Source organism: Arachis hypogaea, chromosome 16, assembly GCF_003086295.3.
Source record: "Arachis hypogaea cultivar Tifrunner chromosome 16, arahy.Tifrunner.gnm2.J5K5, whole genome shotgun sequence".
NCBI classification, from domain to species: domain Eukaryota; kingdom Viridiplantae; phylum Streptophyta; class Magnoliopsida; order Fabales; family Fabaceae; genus Arachis; species Arachis hypogaea.
In genome coordinates, this window is record NC_092051.1 from 72153039 (window position 1) to 72172539 (window position 19501).

Here is a 19501-nt window from a genome sequence, read left to right on the forward strand (position 1 = left end):
TGTCAATGTATAAGCTTCAGCAATCGCACCTGTGTCCTGGAACCATTGGATGTTATGGAATTGTGCCTCAGTAGGGGTAGAGGACTTTTTCCCCCTTGTAATTGAACGAAACATTAAGGTCAAATTTCAAAGATGCTGTACTATAATAAGCTCATTTACTTTAGAAGCCGTTGCTTGTTTGGGTCGAGCGTCTTCAAACCTCCTCTGATTCCGATAAATCGGTCAAGCGGGGAGGAAATCAATTATAATTATCGGCATGAATTGCGAAGAATAAAAGAGCATGGATTAAATACTTGTTATGCAGTAATGGAGAATATGTTGGAGTTTTGGAGATGCTTTGTCTTCTGAATCTCTTCTTTCTCCCTGCCTTCTTCTTCACGCACGCAAGGTTCCTCCTATGGCAAGCTGTGTGTTGGTGGATCACCGTTGTCAATGGCTACCATCCGTCCTCTCAGTGAAAAGGCTCCAGGTGCGCTGTCACCGTACGGCTAATCATCTGTCGGTTCTCACTCATGCTGGAATAGGATCCATTGATCCTTTTGCGTCTATCACTACGCCAAACCCTTGTGAGTTTGAAGCTCGTCATAGTCATTCAATCCCTGAATCCTACTTGGAATACCACAGACAAGGTTTAGACTTTCTGGATTCTCAAGAATGCTGCCAATGGATTCTAGCTTATACCACGAAGATTCTTATTAAGGAATCCAAGAGATGTTCATTCAATCGAAGGTAGAACGGAGGTGGTTGTCAGGCACGCGTTCATAGGTTGAGAATGGTGATGAGTGTCACGGATCATCACATTCATCATATTGAAGTGCGAATGAACGTCTTAGATAGAAATAAGTGTGTTTGAATAGAAAATAGAAATAGTTGCATTAATTCAACGAAACACAGCAGAGCTCCTCACCCCCAATAATGGAGTTCAAAGACTCATGTCGTCAAAGAGTACAAAGTTCAGATCTAAAATGTCATGAGCTGCAAAAATAGACCTCTAAAAGTTGTTTAAATACTAAACTAGTAACCTAGGTTTACAGAAAATGAATAAACTATGATAGATGGTGCAAAAATCCACTTCACGTGCCTAGGCTGTTTCTGGAGTTAAACGCCAGGTTGTAACCTGTTTCTGGCATTCAACTCCTATTTGTAACCTATTTCTGGCGTTTGATGCCAGACTGCAACATGGAACTGACGTTGAACGCCAGTTTACGTCATCTATCCTTGAGCAAAGTATGGACTATTATATGTTGCTGGAAAGCACTAGATGTTTACTTTCCAACGCAATTGAGAGCGCACCATTTGGAGTTTTGTAGCTCCAGAAAATCTACTTTGAGTATAGGGAGGTCAGAATCCAACAGCATCAGCAGTCCTTTTTCAGCCCGAATCAGATTTTTGCTCAGCTCCCTCAATTTCAGCCAAAAAATACCTGAAATTACAGAAAAATACACAAACTCATAGTAAAGTCCAGAATTGTGATTTTTATTTAAAAACTAACTAAATTACACTGAAAAACATACTAAAAACAATGCCAAAAAGCATATAAATTATCCGCTCATCACAACACCAAACTTAAATTGTTGCTTGTCCCCAAGCAACTAAAAACAAAGTAGGATAAAAAGAAGAGAATATACAATGAATTCCAAAAACATCTATGAAGATTAGTCATAATTAGATGAGCGGGCTATTAGCTTTTTGCCTCTTGAATAGTTTTGGCATCTCACTTTATCCATTGAGGTTCAGAATGATTGGCATCTATAAGAACTCAGAATTCAGATAGTGTTATTGATTCTCCTAGTTTAGTATGTTGATTCTTGAACATAGCTACTTTATGAGTCTTGGCCGTGGCCCTAAGCACTTTATTTTCCAGTATTACCACCGGATACATAAATGCCATAGACACATAACTGGGTGAACCTTTTCAGATTATGACTCAGCTTTGCTAAAGTCCCCAATTAGAGGTGTCAAGGGTTCTTAAGCACACTCTTTTTTTTTCTTTGGACCTTGACTTTAACCGCTCAGTCTCAAGTTTTCACTTGACACCTTCACGCCACAAGCACATGGTTAAGGACAGCTTGGTTTAGCCGCTTAGGCCAGGATTTTATTCCTTTAGGCCCTCCTATCCACTGATGCTCAAAGCCTTGGATCCCTTTTTTACTACCCTTGCCTTTTGGTTTTAAGGGCTACTGGCTTTTTTTGCTTGCTTCTTCTTTTTTGTTTCTATTTTTTTCGCCATTTTTTTTCTTTTTTTTCGCAAGCTTTCTGTATTCACTGCTTTTTCTTGCTTCAAGAATCATTTTTATGATTTTTCAGATTATCAAATAACATGTCTCCTGTTAATCATTCTTTCAAGAGCCAACATATTTAACATTCATAAACAGCAACTTCAAAAGACATATGCACTATTCAAGCATTCATTCAGAAAACAAAAAAGTGTTGCCACCACATCAAAATAATTAAACTATTTTAAAATTCAAAAATTCATGTACTTCTTTTTCTTTTTCAGAAAACATTTTTCATTTAAGAAAGGTGATGGATTCATAGGACATTCATATCTTTAAGACATAGACACTTTGATACTAGTGATCATATAGTAAAGACACAAATATAAATAAAACATAAAGCATAATAAACGAAAAACAGGAAAATAAGAACAAGGAGATTAAGGAACGGGTCCACCTTAGTGAGGGTGGCGTCTTCCTCTTCTTGAAAAACCAATGGTGCTCTTGAGCTCCTCTATGTCCCTTCCTTGTCTTTGTTGCTCCTAATAGTTTTGTGGAGGGAAGTGCATCCCTTGAGGCATTAGTGGTTATGGAAAAACAAAGAAAAAGCAATGCTTTTTCCACACCAAACTTAGAAGGTTTGCTTGTCCTCGAGCAAAAGAAGAGAGAAAGTAATAGAAGAAGAAGAAAGTAGAAGAGATGGGGGAAGAAGATGTATTCGGCCAAGTGGAAGAAGAGAGGGTTGTGTTGTGTGAAAATGAAGAAGGAAAGGTAGGGACCCTGTGGGGTCCACAGATCAAGTGGTGTCAAGGACTTAACATCCCTGCTCCAATTAGGCGTGTAAAATGCCCTTGCTGTGCAATCCTGGCGTTTAACGCCAGACTGCTGTCTGTTTCTGGCGTTAAACGCCCAAATGTAGCTTGTTTCTGGCGTTTAACGCCAGGTAGATGCTTGTTTCTGGCATTAAACGCCAGCTTGGTGCCTGTTTCTGGCGTTAAATGCCAGACAGATGCTTGTTTCTAGCGTTTAAACGCTAGAATACTCCTCCTCTAGGGTGTGCTGTTTTTCTTCTGTTTTTGATTTTTTAGTAGTTTTTGTGACTTCACATGATCATCAACCTTAAGAAGACATAAAATAGCAATAGAAAATAAATAGATATAATTAAATAACATTGGGTTGCCTCCCAACAAGCGCTTCTTTATTGTCTTTAGCTGGACCTTGCTGAGCTTTTAATCTAGCCTCAGCCTTGAGCACTCTTGCTCAACATTGCCTTCAAGATAGTGCTTGATTCTCTGTCAATTAACAATGAACTTCTTATTAGAATCAATGTCTTGAAGCTCCACATAGCCATATGGTGATACACTTGTAATCATATATGGTCCCCTCCACCGGGATTTCAGTTTTCCGGGGAATAGCCTGAGCCTAGAGTTAAACAGCAGAACCTTCTGTCCTGGTTCAAAGACTCTAGATGACAGCTTTCTGTCATGCCACCTTTTTGCTTTCTCTTTTGTAAAGCTTGGCATTTTCGAAAGCAGTGAGTCTGAATTCCTCTAGCTCATTCAGCTGGAGCAATCTTTTTACTCCAGCTGATTTGGCATCAAAGTTTAGGAATCTGGTTGCCCAGTAGGCCTTATGCTCCAGTTCCACGGGCAGATGACAGGCCTTACCATACACAAGCTGGTATGGAGAGGTCCCTATAGGAGTCTTGAATGCTGTTCTGTAAGCCCACAAAGCATCATCCAAGCTTCTTGCCAAATCCTTTCTACGGGTACTTACAGTCCATTCCAGGATTCTTTTTAGTTCTCTATTAGAGACATTAGCTTACCCATTTGTCTATGGATGGTATGGAGTTGCCACCTTGTGGCTAATTCTATACCGGACCATAGCAGAGTAAAGCTATTTGTTGCAGAAGTGAGTGTCCCCATCACTAATTAGTGCTCTAGGGACACCAAACCTGCTGAAGAAATGTTTCTGGAGGAACTTCAGCACTGTCTTAGTATCATTAGTGGGTGTGGCAATGGCCTCTATCCATTTGGATACATAGTCGACTGCCACCAGAATATAAGTGTTTGAGTATGATGGTGGGAAAGGCCCCATGAAGTCAATTCCCCATACATCAAACAACTCAATCTCCAAGATCCCTTGTTGAGGCATGGCGTAATCATGAGGCAGATTACCAGCTCTCTGGCAACTGTCACAGTTACGTACAAACTCTCGGGAATCTCTATAGAGGGTAGGCCAGTAGAAGCCACATTGGAGGACCTTGGTGGCTGTTCGCTCACCTCCGAAATGGCCTCCATATTGTGATCCATGGCAATGCCATAAGATCCTCTGTGCTTCTTCTCTAGGCACACACCTACGGATTATTCCGTCTGCACATCTCTTAAAGAGATAGGGTTCATCCCACAAGTAGTACTTTGCATCAGTAATTAATTTTTTCTTTTGTTGCCTGCTGTACTCCTTGGGTATGAACCTTGCAGCTTTATAGTTTGCAATGTCTGCAAACCATGGTGTTTCCTGAATGGCAAACAAGTGCTCATCTAGAAAGGTTTCAGAGATCTCAATAGAGGGAAAGGACGCCCCTTCTACTGGCTCTATCCGGGACAGATGGTCAGCCACTTGGTTTTCTGTCCCTTTTCTGTCTCTTATTTCTATATCAAACTCCTGCAGAAGTAACACCATCTTATGAGCCTGGGTTTTGAATCCGGCTTTGTGAGTAGATATTTGAGAGCAGCATGGTCAGTGTACACAATCACTTTGGATCCTACTAAGTATGATCTAAACTTGTCAATGGCATAAACCACTGCAAGCAATTCTTTTTCTGTGGTTGTGTAGTTTTTCTGGGCATCATTTAAAATGCGGCTAGCATAATAAATGACATGCAGAAGCTTGTCATGCCTCTGCCCCAGTACTGCACCAATGGCATGGTCACTGGCATCACACATTAGTTCAAATGGTAATGTCCAGTCTGGTGCAGAGATAACTGGTGTTGTGACCAGCTTAGCTTTCAGAGTCTCAAACACTTGCAGACACTCTGTGTCAAACACAAATGGCGTGTCAGCAGCTAGCAGATTGCTCAGGGGTTTTGCAATTTTTGAAAAATCCTTTATAAACCTCTTGTAGAATCCTGCATGCCCTAGAAAGCTTCTGATTGCCTTAACATTAGCAGGTGGTGGTAGTTTTTCAATTACCTCCACTTTAGATTGATCCACCTCTATTCCCTTGTTTGAAATTTTATGCCCAAGGACAATTCCTTCAGTTACCATAAAGTGACATTTTTCCCAGTTTAAAACTAGGTTGGTCTCTTGGCATCTTTTCAGAACAAGTGCTAAATGGTTAAGGCAGGAGCTGAATGAGTCTCCAAATACTGAAAAGTCATCCATGAAGACTTCCAGAAATTTCTCCACCATATCAGAGAAGATAGAGAGCATGCACATCTGAAAGGTTGCAGGTGCATTACACAGCCCAAAAGGCATCCTTCTATAAGCAAACACTCCAGAAGGACATGTAAATGCAGTTTTCTCTTGGTCCTGAGGATCTACTGTAATTTGGTTATAACCTGAATAGCCATCCAAAAAGCAGTAGTATTCATGACCTGCTAGTCTCTCTAGCATCTGGTCTATGAATGGTAAAGGAAAATGATCCTTTCTGGTGGCTGTATTGAGCCTTCTGTAGTCAATATACATGCGCCAACCTGTAACTGTTCTTGTAGGAACCAGTTCATTCTTTTCATTATGAACTACTGTCATACCTCCCTTTTTGGGGACAACTTGAACAGGGCTCACCCAGGGGCTATCAGAAATAGGATAAATAATCCCAGCCTCTAGTAACTTGGTGACCTCCTTCTGCACCACTTCCTTCATGGCTGGATTTAGCCACCTCTGTGGTTGAACCACTGGCTTAGCATCATCCTCCAATAGGATTTTGTGCATGCATCTAGCTGGGCTTATGCCCTTAAGGTCATTTATGGACCACCCAAGAGATGTCTTATGTGTCCTTAGCACTTGAATTAGTGCTTCATCTTCCAGTGGATTTAAAGCAGAGCTTATGATCACTGGAAAAGTGTCACCTTCTCCCAGAAATGCATATTTCAGGGATGGTGGTAATGGCTTGAGCTCAGGTTTAGGAGGTGTTTCCTTTTCCTGAGGAAGTATCATAAGTTCTTTCAATTCTTCTGAATCCTCCAAATCAGGCTGAACATCTTTAAAGATGTCTTCTAGCTCTGATTCGAGACTCTCAGCCATGTTGATCTCCTCTACCAAAGAGTCAATAAGATCAACTTTCATGCAGTCTTTTGGTGTGTTTGGATGCTGCATGGCCTTGACAGCATTCAACTTAAACTCATCCTCATTGACTCTTAGGGTTATTTTCCCCTGTTGGACATCAATGAGAGTTCGTCCAGTTGCTAGAAAAGGTCTTCCTAGAATGAGAGTAGCACTCTTGTGCTCCTCCATTTCCAGCACTACAAAGTCAGTGGGAAAGGAGAATGGCCCAACCCTAATAATCATATCCTCAATCACGCCTGATGGGTATTTAATGGAGCCATCAGCAAGTTGGAGACATATCCGGGTCGGTTTAACTTCTTCAGTTAAACCAAGCTTTCTGATGGTGGATGCAGGTATTAGGTTGATGCTTGCCCCAAGATCGCATAGAGCTGTCCTGGTGCAATTACCCTCTAATGTGCATGGTATCAGAAAGCTTCCGGGATCTTTAAGCTTTTCTGGAAAGCTTTTCAGAATGACTGCACTGCATTCTTCAGTGAGGAGAACTCTTTCAGTTTCTCTCCAATCCTTCTTATGACTCAAGATCTCTTTCATGAACTTAGCATAAGAAGGTATTTGCTCAAGTGCCTCTGCAAACGGAATCTTTATTTCAAGAGTCCGAAGATAGTCTGCAAAGCGAGCAAATTGCTTATCCTTCTCCTCCTTGTGGAGTTTTTGAGGATAAGGCATCTTGGCTTTGTATTCTTCAACCTTAGTTCCTGCAGGTTTACTTCCTACAGAGGTGGTTGGAGAAGCCTTTTTAGAGGGGTTGTTATTAGCACTTGTGTGTGTCTGATCCCTCACTGGCATTTGATTGCCAGAGTCAGAAGCTGGAGTGGCATTGCGTGCCAACTCCTTACTTGTTCCTAGCATTTGAACGCCAGAACTGAGCTTCCATTGGGCGTTTGACACCAAATCATTGCTTGTTTCTGGCATTTGAATGCCAGAGTTATTCCTCTCTAGGCTCTTACTGTCCTCAAAGGGATCGTGAATAGCAGTTTGTTCATTTCTTGGCTTCCTGCTGCCTTGAAGTGAGGTATTTAATGTTTTTCCACTTCTTAATTGAACTGCTTGGCATTCTTCAGTTATTTGTTTTGATAACTGCTGTTCTGTTTGCTTCAACTGTACTTCCATTTTTATATTAGCCCTTCTTGTATCTTGTAATATCTCCTTGAATTTGGCCAGCTGTTTTGTTAGAAAATCTAATTGCTAATTGAATTCAGTAATTTGTTCTGCAGGACTGAGTTCAGCAGTTACTGTTTTAGCCTCTTCTTTCATGGAAGATTCACTATTTAGGTACAGATGCTGATTTCTGGCAACTGTATCAATAAGCTCTTGAGCCTCTTCAATTGTCTTTCTCATGTGTATAGATCCACCAGCTGAGTGATCTAGAGAAATTTGGGCTTTCTCTGTAAGCCCATAATAGAAGATGTCTAACTGCACCTATTTTGAAAACATTTCAGAGGGGCATTTTCTTAGCATCTCTCTGTATCTCTCCCAGGCATCATAAAGAGATTCATTATCTCCTTGTTTAAAGCCTTGGATGTCCATCCTTAGCTGTGTCATTCGTTTTGGAGGGAAGTATTGATTCAGGAATTTTTCTGACAGCTGTTTTCATGTCCTTATGCTAGCCTTAGGTTGGTTATTTAACCACCTCTTAGCTTGGTCTTTTACAGCAAATGGAAACAGTAATAATCTGTAGACATCCTGATCTACTTCCTTATCATGTACTGTGTAGGAAATCTGTAAAAACTGTGCCAGAAACTCTGTAGGTTCTTCCTGTGGAAGACCAGAATACTGGCAACTTTGCTGCACCATGATAATGAGCTGAGGATTCAACTCAAAGCTACTGACTCCAATGGAGGGTATACAGATACTACTCCCATATGAAGCAGTAGTGGGGTTAGCATATGACCCCAGAGTCTTTCTGGACTGTTCATTTCCACTTAGGTCCATGATGGAGAAAGGGAGATGATGCGGATTGCAAATAAAATTTTTTTTTTGAAAACCGAAATTAAACTAAAATAAAATAAAAGAAAATAAATGGAAATTTGACTATAAATTCGAAAATTTGAAGAAAAATAAATAAAAGAAAATTGAAAACTAAATTAAATTAAAAAGATTAGGAAAAGATGTGGGTGAGGATTTTCAAAAAAAATGAAGAGAGAGAAATTGGTTAGGAAGTTTTGAAAAAGATATGTCTTAAAATTAAAGATACTTGTAAGAAAATAAAATAAAAAATAAAATAAAAAAAGAAAACATATGAAAAAGATTTGATTTTAAAATTTGAGATTAGAAAAGATAAGATAGGCAAGGTGAGAGAAGATAAGGAATTTAAATTAAAAAGTTTTGAAAATTAAATTTTAAATTTTAAATTTTAAAATTTGAAATAAGATAAGATAAGATTTTGAAAAAGATATGATTTTTTTTTGAAAAAGATTTGAATTTTGAAATTTTAAAACTAAGATAAGATAAAATAAAAAATTTTAAAATAAAATCTGAATTTTTAAAAGGAAAATTCGAAAAATCAATTAAAATAAAGGAAAAAGATATTTTTGAATTTAAAGAGGAAAGAGAAAAACAATAAGATAGCACAAGACTTAAAATTTTTAGATCTAATGCTCCTTGTTTTCGAAAATTTTGGAGGGAAAAACACTAAGGAACACCAAACTTAAAAATTTTAAAATCAAGACAGAAGGAAAACTCAAGAACACTTTGAAGACTCACAAGAACAACAAGAACAAAAGAAAGAACACCAAACTTAAAATTTTTAGAAAACCTCAATAAAATTTTCGAAAATTATAGAAAGATTGACAAGAAAACACCAAACTTAAAGTTTGGCACAAGATTTAATCAAAGAAAAATTATTTTTGAAAAAAAAAGATTTTAAAAAGAAGATACCCAATTACCAAGAACATAAACCAACGCTCTAACCAATTGAGCTGTAAATGTAACACTTGTTTTAAAGAAGTATTTTTAATAACTAAGAATAAATTTTTTTCGAAAACTAATGTTTTGAAAAAGCACAAGAAAAACAAGAAAAGAAACAGAACAAGAAAAACTAAAGAACAAACAAGAAAAATAAACAAGAACAACTTGAAGATCCAAGAAAAACAAAGAACACAAATTCGAAAATTTAAAGGAAAGTATAAAATATGCAATTGACACCAAACTTAAAATATAAAACTAAACTTAAACAGAAAAAACTCAATTATTAGTAAAAAAAATAAAATTTAGAAAAACTTTTGAAAAAGAAAATAAGGATTCTAAAATTTTAACAAGAACAATAATAAAAGACTCAAAGACAAATCACAGACTAATAAAGAAAAATAAAAATCTTTTGAAAGATTTTTGAAAAGAAAGCAAAAGACTCTGACCCAAAAGACAAAATCTTCCTAATCTAAGCAACAGGATGAACCGTCAGTTGTTCAAACTCGAACAATCCCCAGCAATGGCGCCAAAAACTTGGTGCACGAATTGTGAATCACACTTTTCACAACTCGTACCACTAACCAGCAAGTGCACTGGGTCGTCCAAGTAATACCTTACGTGAGTAAGGGTCGATCCCACGGAGATTGTTGGTTTGAAGCAATCTATGGTTATCTTGTAAATCTTAGTCAGGAAATCAATTATAATTATCAGCATGAATTGCGAAGAATAAAAGAGCATGGATTAAATACTTGTTCTGTAGTAATGGAGAATATGTTGGAGTTTTGGAGATGCTTTGTCTTCTGAATCTCTTCTTTCTCACTGCCTTCTTCTTCACGCACGCAAGGTTCCTCCTACGGCAAGCTGTGTGTTGGTGGATCACCGTTGTCAATGGCTACCATCCGTCTTCTTAGTGAAAAGGGTCCAGGTGCACTGTCACCGTACGGCTAATCATCTGTCGGTTCTCACTCATGCTGGAATAGGATCCATTGATCCTTTTGCGTCTGTCACTACGCCCAACCCTTGTGAGTTTGAAGCTCGTCACAGTCATTCAATCCCTGAATCCTACTCGGAATACCACAGACAAGGTTTAGACTTTCTGGATTCTCAAGAATGCTGCCAATGGATTCTAGCTTATACGACGAAGATTCTTATTAAGGAATCCAAGATATGTTCATTCAATCGAAGGTAGAACGGAGGTGGTTGTCAGGCACGCGTTCATAGGTTGAAAATGGTGATGAGTGTCACGGATCATCACATTCATCATATTGAAGTGCGAATGAACGTCTTAGATAGAAATAAGTGTGTTTGAATAGAAAACAGAAATAGTTGCATTAATTCATCGAAACACAGCAGAGCTCCGCACCCCCAACAATGGAGTTCAGAGACTCATGCCGTCACAGAGTACAAAGTTCAGATCTAAAATGTCTTGAGCTACGAAAATAGACCTCTAAAAGTTGTTTAAATACTAAAATAGTAACCTAGGTTTACAGAAAATGAATAAACTATGATAGATGGTGCAGAAATCCACTTCTGGGGCCTGCTTGGTGTGTGCTGGGGCTGAGACTTAGGCTTCTCACGTGCCTAGGCTGATTCTGGAGTTAAACGCCAGGTTGTAACCTGTTTCTGGCGTTCAACTCCCATTTGTATCCTATTTCTGGCGTTTGACGCCAGACTGCAACATGGAACTGGCGTTGAACGCCAGTTTACGTCATCTATCCTTGAGCAAAGTATGGACTATTATATGTTGCTGGAAAGCCCTAGATGTTTACTTTCCAACGCAATTGAGAGCGCACCATTTGGAGTTCTGTAGCTCCAGAAAATCTACTTTGAGTGCAGGGAGGTCAGAATCCAACAGCATCAACAGTCCTTTTTCAGCCTGAATAAGATTTTCGCTCAGCTCCCTCAATTTCAGCCAAAAAATACCTGAAATTACAGAAAAATATACAAACTCATAGTAAAGTCTAGAATTGTGATTTTTATTTAAAAACTAACTAAATTACACTGAAAAACATACTAAAAACAATGCCAAAAAGCGTATAAATTATCTGCTCATCACAACACCAAACTTAAATTGTTGCTTGTCCCCAAGCAACTAAAAACAAAGTAGGATAAAAAGAAGAGAATACACAATGAATTACAAAAACATCTATGAAGATTAGTCTTAATTAGATGAGCGGGGCTATTAGCTTTTTGCCTCTTGAATAGTTTTGGCATCTCACTTTATCCATTGAGGTTCAGAATGATTGGCATCTATAAGAACTCAGAATTCAGATAGTGTTATTGATTCTCCTAGTTTAGTATGTTGATTCTTGAACACAGCTACTTTATGAGTCTTGGCCGTGGCCCTAAGCACTTTGATTTCCAGTATTACCACCGGATACATAAATGCCACAGACACATAACTGGGTGAACCTTTTCAGATTATGACTCAGCTTTGCTAAAGTCCCCAATTAGAGGTGTCCAGGGTTCTTAAGCACACTTTTTTTTTTGCTTTGGACCTTGACTTTAACCGCTCAGTCTCAAGTTTTCACTTGACACCTTCACGCCACAAGCACATGGTTAGGGACAGCTTGGTTTAGCCGCTTAGGCCAGGATTTTATTCCTTTAGGCCCTCCTATCCACTGATGCTCAAAGCCTTGGATCCCTTTTTTACTACCCTTGCCTTTTGGTTTTAAGGGCTACTGGCTTTTTCTGCTTGCTTCTTCTTTTTTTTCTATTTTTTTCGCCATTTTTTTTCTTTTTTTCGCAAGCTTTCTGTATTCAGTGCTTTTTCTTGCTTCAAGAATCATTTTTATGATTTTTCAGATTATCAAATAACATGTCTCCTGTTCATCATTCTTTCAAGAGCCAACATATTTAACATTCATAAACAGCAACTTCAAAAGACATATGCACTATTCAAGCATTCATTTAGAAAACAAAAAAGTGTTGCCACCACATCAAAATAATTAAACTATTTTAAAATTCAAAAATTCATGTACTTCTTTTTCTTTTTCAGAAAACATTTTTCATTTAAGAAAGGTGATGGATTCATAGGACATTCATATCTTTAAGACATAGACACTTAGATACTAGTGATCATATAGTAAAGACACAAATATAAATAAAACATAAAGCATAATAAACGAAAAACAGAAAAATAAGAACAAGGAGATTAAGGAACGGGTCCACCTTAGTGAGGGTGGCGTCTTCCTCTTCTTGAAAAACCAATGGTGCTCTTGAGCTCCTCTATGTCCCTTCCTTGTCTTTGTTGCTCCTAATAGTTTTGTGGAGGGAAGTGCATCCCTTGAGGCATTAGTGGTTATGGAAAAACAAAGAAAAAGCAATGCTTTTTCCACACCAAACTTAGAAGGTTTGCTTGTCCCCGAGCAAAAGAAGAGAGAAAGTAATAGAAGAAGAAGAAAGTGGAGGAGATGGGGGAAGAAGATGTATTCGGCCAAGTGGAAGAAGAGAGGGTTGTGTTGTGTGAAAATGAAGAAGGAAAGGTAGGGATCCTGTAGGGTCCACAGATCAAGTGGGGTCAAGGACTTAACATCCCTGCTCCAATTAGGCGTGTAAAATGCCCTTGCTGTGCAATCCTGGCGTTTAACGCCAGACTGTTGTCTGTTTCTGGCGTTAAATGCCCAAATGTAGCTTGTTTCTGGCGTTTAACGCTAGGTAGATGCTTGTTTCTGGCATTAAACGCCAGCTTGGTGCCTGTTTCTGGCATTAAACGCCAGACAGATGCTTGTTTCTGGCGTTTAAACGCTAGAATACTCCTCCTCCAGGGTGTGCTATTTTTGTTCTGTTTTTGATTTTTTAGTAGTTTTTGTGACTTCACATGATCATCAACCTTAAGAAGACATAAAATAGTAATAGAAAATAAATAGATATAATTAAATAACATTGGGTTGCCTCCCAACAAGCGCTTCTTTATTGTCTTTAGCTGGACCTTGCTGAGCTTTTAATCTAGCCTCAGCCTTAAGCACTCTTGCTCAATATTGCCTTCAAGATAGTGCTTGATTCTCTGTCCATTAATAATGAACTTCTTATTAGAATCAATGTCTTGAAGCTCCACATAGCCATATGGTGATACACTTGTAATCACATATGGTCCCCTCCACCGGGATTTCAGTTTTCTGGGGAATAGCCTGAGCCTATAGTTAAAAAGCAGGACCTTCTGTCCTGGTTCAAAGACTCTAGATGACAGCTTTCTGTCATGCCACATTTTTGCTTTCTCTTTGTAATGCTTGGCATTTTCGAAAGCAGTGAATCTGAATTCCTCTAGCTCATTCAGCTGGAGCAATCTTTTTACTCCAGCTGATTTGGCATCAAAGTTTAGGAATCTGGTTGCCCAGTAGGCCTTATGCTCCAGTTCCACGGGCAGATGACAGGCCTTACCATACACAAGCTGGTATGGAGAGGTCCCTATAGGAGTCTTGAATGCTGTTCTGTAAGCCCACAAAGCATCATCCAAGCTTCTTGCCCAATCCTTTCTACGGGTACTTACAGTCCATTCCAGGATTCTTTTTAGTTCTCTATTAGAGACATTAGCTTACCCATTTGTCTGTGGATGGTATGGAGTTGCCACCTTGTGGCTAATTCCATACCGGACCATAGCAGAGTAAAGTTGTTTGTTGCAGAAGTGAGTGCCCCCATCACTAATTAGTGCTCTAGGGACACCAAACCTGCTGAAGATATGTTTCTGGAGGAACTTCAGCACTGTCTTAGTATCATTAGTGGGTGTGGCAATGGCCTCTACCCATTTGGATACATATTCGACTGCCACCAGAATATAAGTGTTTGAGTATGATGGTAGGAAAGGCCCCATGAAGTCAATTCCCCATACATCAAAAAATTCAATCTCCAAGATCCCTTGTTGAGGCATGGCGTAATCATGAGGCAGATTACCAGCTCTCTGGCAACTGTCACTGTTACGTACAAACTCTAGGGAATCTCTAAAGAGGGTAGGCCAGTAGAAGCCACATTGGAGGACCTTGGTGGCTGTTCGCTCACCTCTGAAATGGCCTCCATATTGTGATCCATGGCAATGCCATAAGATCCACTGTGCTTCTTCTCTAGGCACACACCTACGGATTATTCCGTCTGCACATCTCCTAAAGAGATAGGGTTCATCCCACAAGTAGTACTTTGCATCAATAATTAATTTTTTCTTTTGTTGCTTGCTGTACTCCTTGGGTATGAACCTTGCAGCTTTATAGTTTGCAATGTCTGCAAACCATGGTGTTTCCTGAATGGCAAACAAATGCTCATCCGGAAAGGTTTCAGAGATCTCAATAGAGGGAAAGGATGCCCCTTCTACTGGCTCTATCTGGGACAGATGGTCAGCCACTTGGTTTTCTATCCCTTTTCTGTCTCTTATTTCAATATCAAACTCCTGCAGAAGCAACACCCATCTTATGAGCCTGGGTTTTGAATCCGGCTTTGTGAGTAGATATTTGAGAGCAGCATGGTCAGTGTACACAATCACTTTGGATCCTACTAAGTATGATATAAACTTGTCAATGGCATTAACCACTGCAAGCAATTCTTTTTCTGTGGTTGTGTAGTTTTTCTGGGCATCATTTAAAATGCGGCTAGCATAATAAATGACATGCAGAAGCTTGTCATGCCTCTACCCCAGTACTACACCAATGGCATGGTCACTGGCATCACACATTAGTTCAAATGGTAATGTCCAATCTGGTGCAGAGATAATTGGTGCTGTGACCAGCTTAGCTTTCAGAGTCTCAAACACTTGCAGATACTCTGTGTCAAACACAAATGGCGTGTCAGCAGCTAGCAGATTGCTCAGGGGTTTTGCAATTTTTGAAAAATCCTTTATAAACCTCCTGTAGAATCCTGCATGCCCTAGAAAGCTTCTGATTGCCTTAACATTAGCAGGTGGTGGTAGTTTTTTAATTACCTCCACTTTAGCTTGATCCACCTCTATTCCCTTGTTTGAAATTTTATGCCCAAGGACAATTCCTTCAGTTACCATAAAGTGACATTTTTCCCAGTTTAAAACTAGGTTGGTCTCTTGGCATCTTTTCAGAACAAGTGCTAAATGGTTAAGGCAGGAGCTGAATGAGTCTCCAAATACTGAAAAGTCATCCATGAAGACTTCCAGAAATTTCTCTACCATATCAGAGAAGATAGAGAGCATGCACCTCTGAAAGGTTGCAGGTGCATTACACAGACCAAAAGGCATCATTCTATAAGCAAACACTCCAGAAGGACATGTAAATGTTGTTTTCTCTTGGTCCTGAGGATCTACTGCAATTTGGTTATAACCTGAATAGCCATCCAAAAAGCAGTAGTATTCATGACCTGCTAGTCTCTCTAGCATCTGGTCTATGAATGGTAAAGGAAAATGATCCTTTCTGGTGGCTGTATTGAGCCTTCTGTAGTCAATACACATGCGCCACCCTGTAACTGTTCTTGTAGGAACCAGTTCATTCTTTTCATTATGAACCACTGTCATACCTCCCTTTTTGGGGACAACTTGAACAGGGCTCACCCAGGGGCTATCAGAAATAGGATAAATAATCCCAGCCTCTAGTAACTTGGTGACCTCTTTCTGCACCACTTCCTTCATGGCTGGATTTAGCCGCCTCTGTGGTTGAACCACTGGCTTAGCATCATCCTCCAATAGGATTTTGTGCATGTATCTAGCTGGGCTTATGCCCTTAAGGTCATTTATGGACCACCCAAGAGCTGTCTTATGTGTCCTTAGCACTTGAATTAGTGCTTCCTCTTCCAGTGGATTTAAAGCAGAGCTTATGATCACTGGAAAAGTGTCACCTTCTCCCAGAAATGCATATTTCAGGGATGGTGGTAATGGCTTGAGCTCAGGTTTAGGAGGTGTTTCCTCTTCCTAAGGAAGTTTCATAAGTTCTTTCAATTCTTCTGAATCCTCCAAATCAGGCTGAACATCTTTAAAGATGTCTTCCAGCTCTGATTCGAGACTCTCAGCCATGTTGATCTCCTCTACCAAAGAGTCAATAAGATCAACTTTCATGCAGTCTTTTGGTGTGTCTGGATGCTGCATGGCCTTGACAGCATTCAACTTAAACTCATCCTCATTGACTCTCAGGGTTATTTTCCCCTGTTGGACATCAATGAGAGTTCGTCCAGTTGCTAGGAAAGGTCTTCCTAGAATGAGAATAGCACTCTTGTGCTCCTTCATTTCCAGCACTACAAAGTCAGTGGGAAAGGAGAATGGCCCAACCCTAATAATCATGTCCTCAATCACGCCTGATGGGTATTTAATGGAGCCATCAGCAAGTTGGAGACATATCCGGGTCGGTTTAACTTCTTCAGTTAAACCAAGCTTTCTGATGGTGGATGCAGGTATTAGGTTGATGCTTGCCCCAAGATCGCATAGAGCTGTCCTGGTGCAATTACCCTCTAATGTGCATGGTATCAGAAAGCTTCCGGGATCTTTAAGCTTTTTTGGAAAGCTTTTCAGAATGACTGCACTGCATTCTTCAGTGAGGAGAACTCTTTCAGTTTCTCTCCAATCCTTCTTATGACTCAAGATCTCTTTCATGAACTTGGCATAAGAAGGTATTTGCTCAAGTGCCTCTGCAAACGGAATCTTTATTTCAAGAGTCCGAAGATAGTCTGCAAAGCTAGCAAATTGCTTATCCTTCTCATCCTTGTGGATTTTTTGAGGATAAGGCATCTTGGCTTTGTATTCCTCAACCTTAGTTCCTGCAGGTTTACTTCCTACAGAGGTGGTTGGAGAAGCCTTTTTAGAGGGGTTGTTATTAGCACTTGTGTGTGTCTGATCCCTCACTGGCATTTGATTGGCAGAGTCAGAAGCTGGAGTGGCGTTGGGTGCCAACTCCTTACTTGTTCCTGGCGTTTAAACGCCAGAACTGAGCTTCCATTGGGCGTTTGACGCCAAATCATTGCTTGTTTCTGGCATTTGAATGCCAGAGTTATTCCTCTCTAGGCTCTTACTGTCCTCAGAGGGATCGTGAATAGCAGTTTGTTCATTTCTTGGCTTCCTGCTGCCTTGAAGTGAGGTATTTAATGTTTTTCCACTTCTTAATTGAACTGCTTGGCATTCTTCAGTTTTTTGTTTTGATAACTGCTGTTCTGTTTGCTTCAACTGTACTTCCATGTTTATATTAGCCCTTCTTGTATCTTGTAATATCTCCTTGAATTTGGCCAGCTGTTTTGTTAGAAAATCTAATTGCTAATTGAATTCAGTAATTTGTTCTGCAGGATTGAGTTCAGCAGTTACTGTTTTAGCCTCTTCTTTCATGGAAGATTCACTATTTAGGTACAGATGCTAATTTCTGGCAACTGTATCAATAAGCTCTTGAGCCTCTTCAATTGTCTTTCTCATGTGTATAGATCCACCAGCTGAGTGATCTAGAGAAATTTGGGCTTTCTCTGTAAGCCCATAATAGAAGATGTCTAACTGCACCCATTTTGAAAACATTTCAGAGGGGCATTTTCTTAGCATCTCTCTGTATCTCTCCCAGGCATCATAAAGAGATTCATTATCTCCTTGTTTAAAGCCTTGGATGTCCATCCTTAGCTGTGTCATCTGTTTTGGAGGGAAGTATTGATTCAGGAATTTTTCTGACAGCTGTTTTCATGTCCTTATGCTAGCCTTAGGTTGGTTATTTAACCACCTCTTAGCTTGGTCTTTTACAGCAAATGGAAATAGTAATAATCTGTAGACATCCTGATCTACTTCCTTATCATGTACTGTGTAGGAAATCTGTAAAAACTGTGCCAGAAACTCTGTAGGTTCTTCCTGTGGAAGACCGGAATACTGGCAACTTTGCTACACCATGATAATGAGCTGAGGATTCAACTCAAAGCTACTTACTCCAATGGAGGGTATACAGATACTACTCCCATATGAAGCAGTAGTGGGGTTAGCATATGACCCCAGAGTCCTTCTGGACTGTTCATTTCCACTTAGGTCCATGATGGAGAAAGGGAGATGATGCGGATTGCAAATAAATTTTTTTTTTTGAAAACCGAAATTAAACTAAAATAAAATAAAAGAAAATAAATGAAAAATTGACTATAAATTCGAAAATTTGAAGAAAAATAAATAAAAGAAAATTGAAAACTAAATTAATTAATTAAAAAGATTAGGAAAAGATGTGGGTGAGGATTTTCAAAAAAAATGAAGAGAGAGAAATTGGTTAGGAAGTTTTGAAAAAGATATATTTTAAAATTAAAGATACTTGTAAGAAAATAAAATAAAAAATAAAATAAAAAAAGACAAGATATGAAAAAGATTTGATTTTAAAATTTGAGATTAGAAAAGATAAGATAGGCTAGGTGAGAGAAGATAAGGAATTTAAATTAAAAAGTTTTGAAAATTAAATTTTGAATTTTAAATTTTAAAATTTGAATTTTGAAATTTGAATTTTAAAATTTGAATTTTGAAAGTTGAAATTTGAAATTTGAAATAAGATAAGATAAGATTTTGAAAAAGATATGATTTTTTTTTTTTGAAAAAGATTTGAATTTTGAAATTTTAAAACTAAGATAAGATAAAATAAAAAATTTTAAAATAAAATCTGAATTCTTAAAAGGAAAATTCGAAAAATCAATTAAAATAAAGGAAAAAGATATTTTTGAATTTAAAAAGGAAAGAGAAAAACAATAAGATAGCACAAGACTTAAAATTTTTAGATCTAATGCTCCTTGTTTTCGAAACTTTTGGAGGAAAAAACACTAAGGAACACCAAACTTAAAAATTTTAAGATCAAGACACAAGGAAAACTCAAGAACACTTTGAAGACTCACAAGAACAACAAGAACAAAAGAAAGAACACCAAACTTAAAATTTTTAGAAAACCTCAATAAAATTTTCGAAAATTATAGAAAGATTGACAAGAAAACACCAAACTTAAAGTTTGGCACAAGATTTAATCAAAGAAAAATTATTTTTGAAAAAAAAAATTTAAAAAGAAGATACCCAATTACCAAGAACATAAACCAACGCTCTAACCAATTGAGCTGTAAATGTAACACTTGTTTTAAAGAAGTATTTTTAATAACTAAGAATAAATTTTTTTCGAAAACTAATGTTTTGAAAAAGCACAAGAAAAACAAGAAAAGAAACAGAACAAG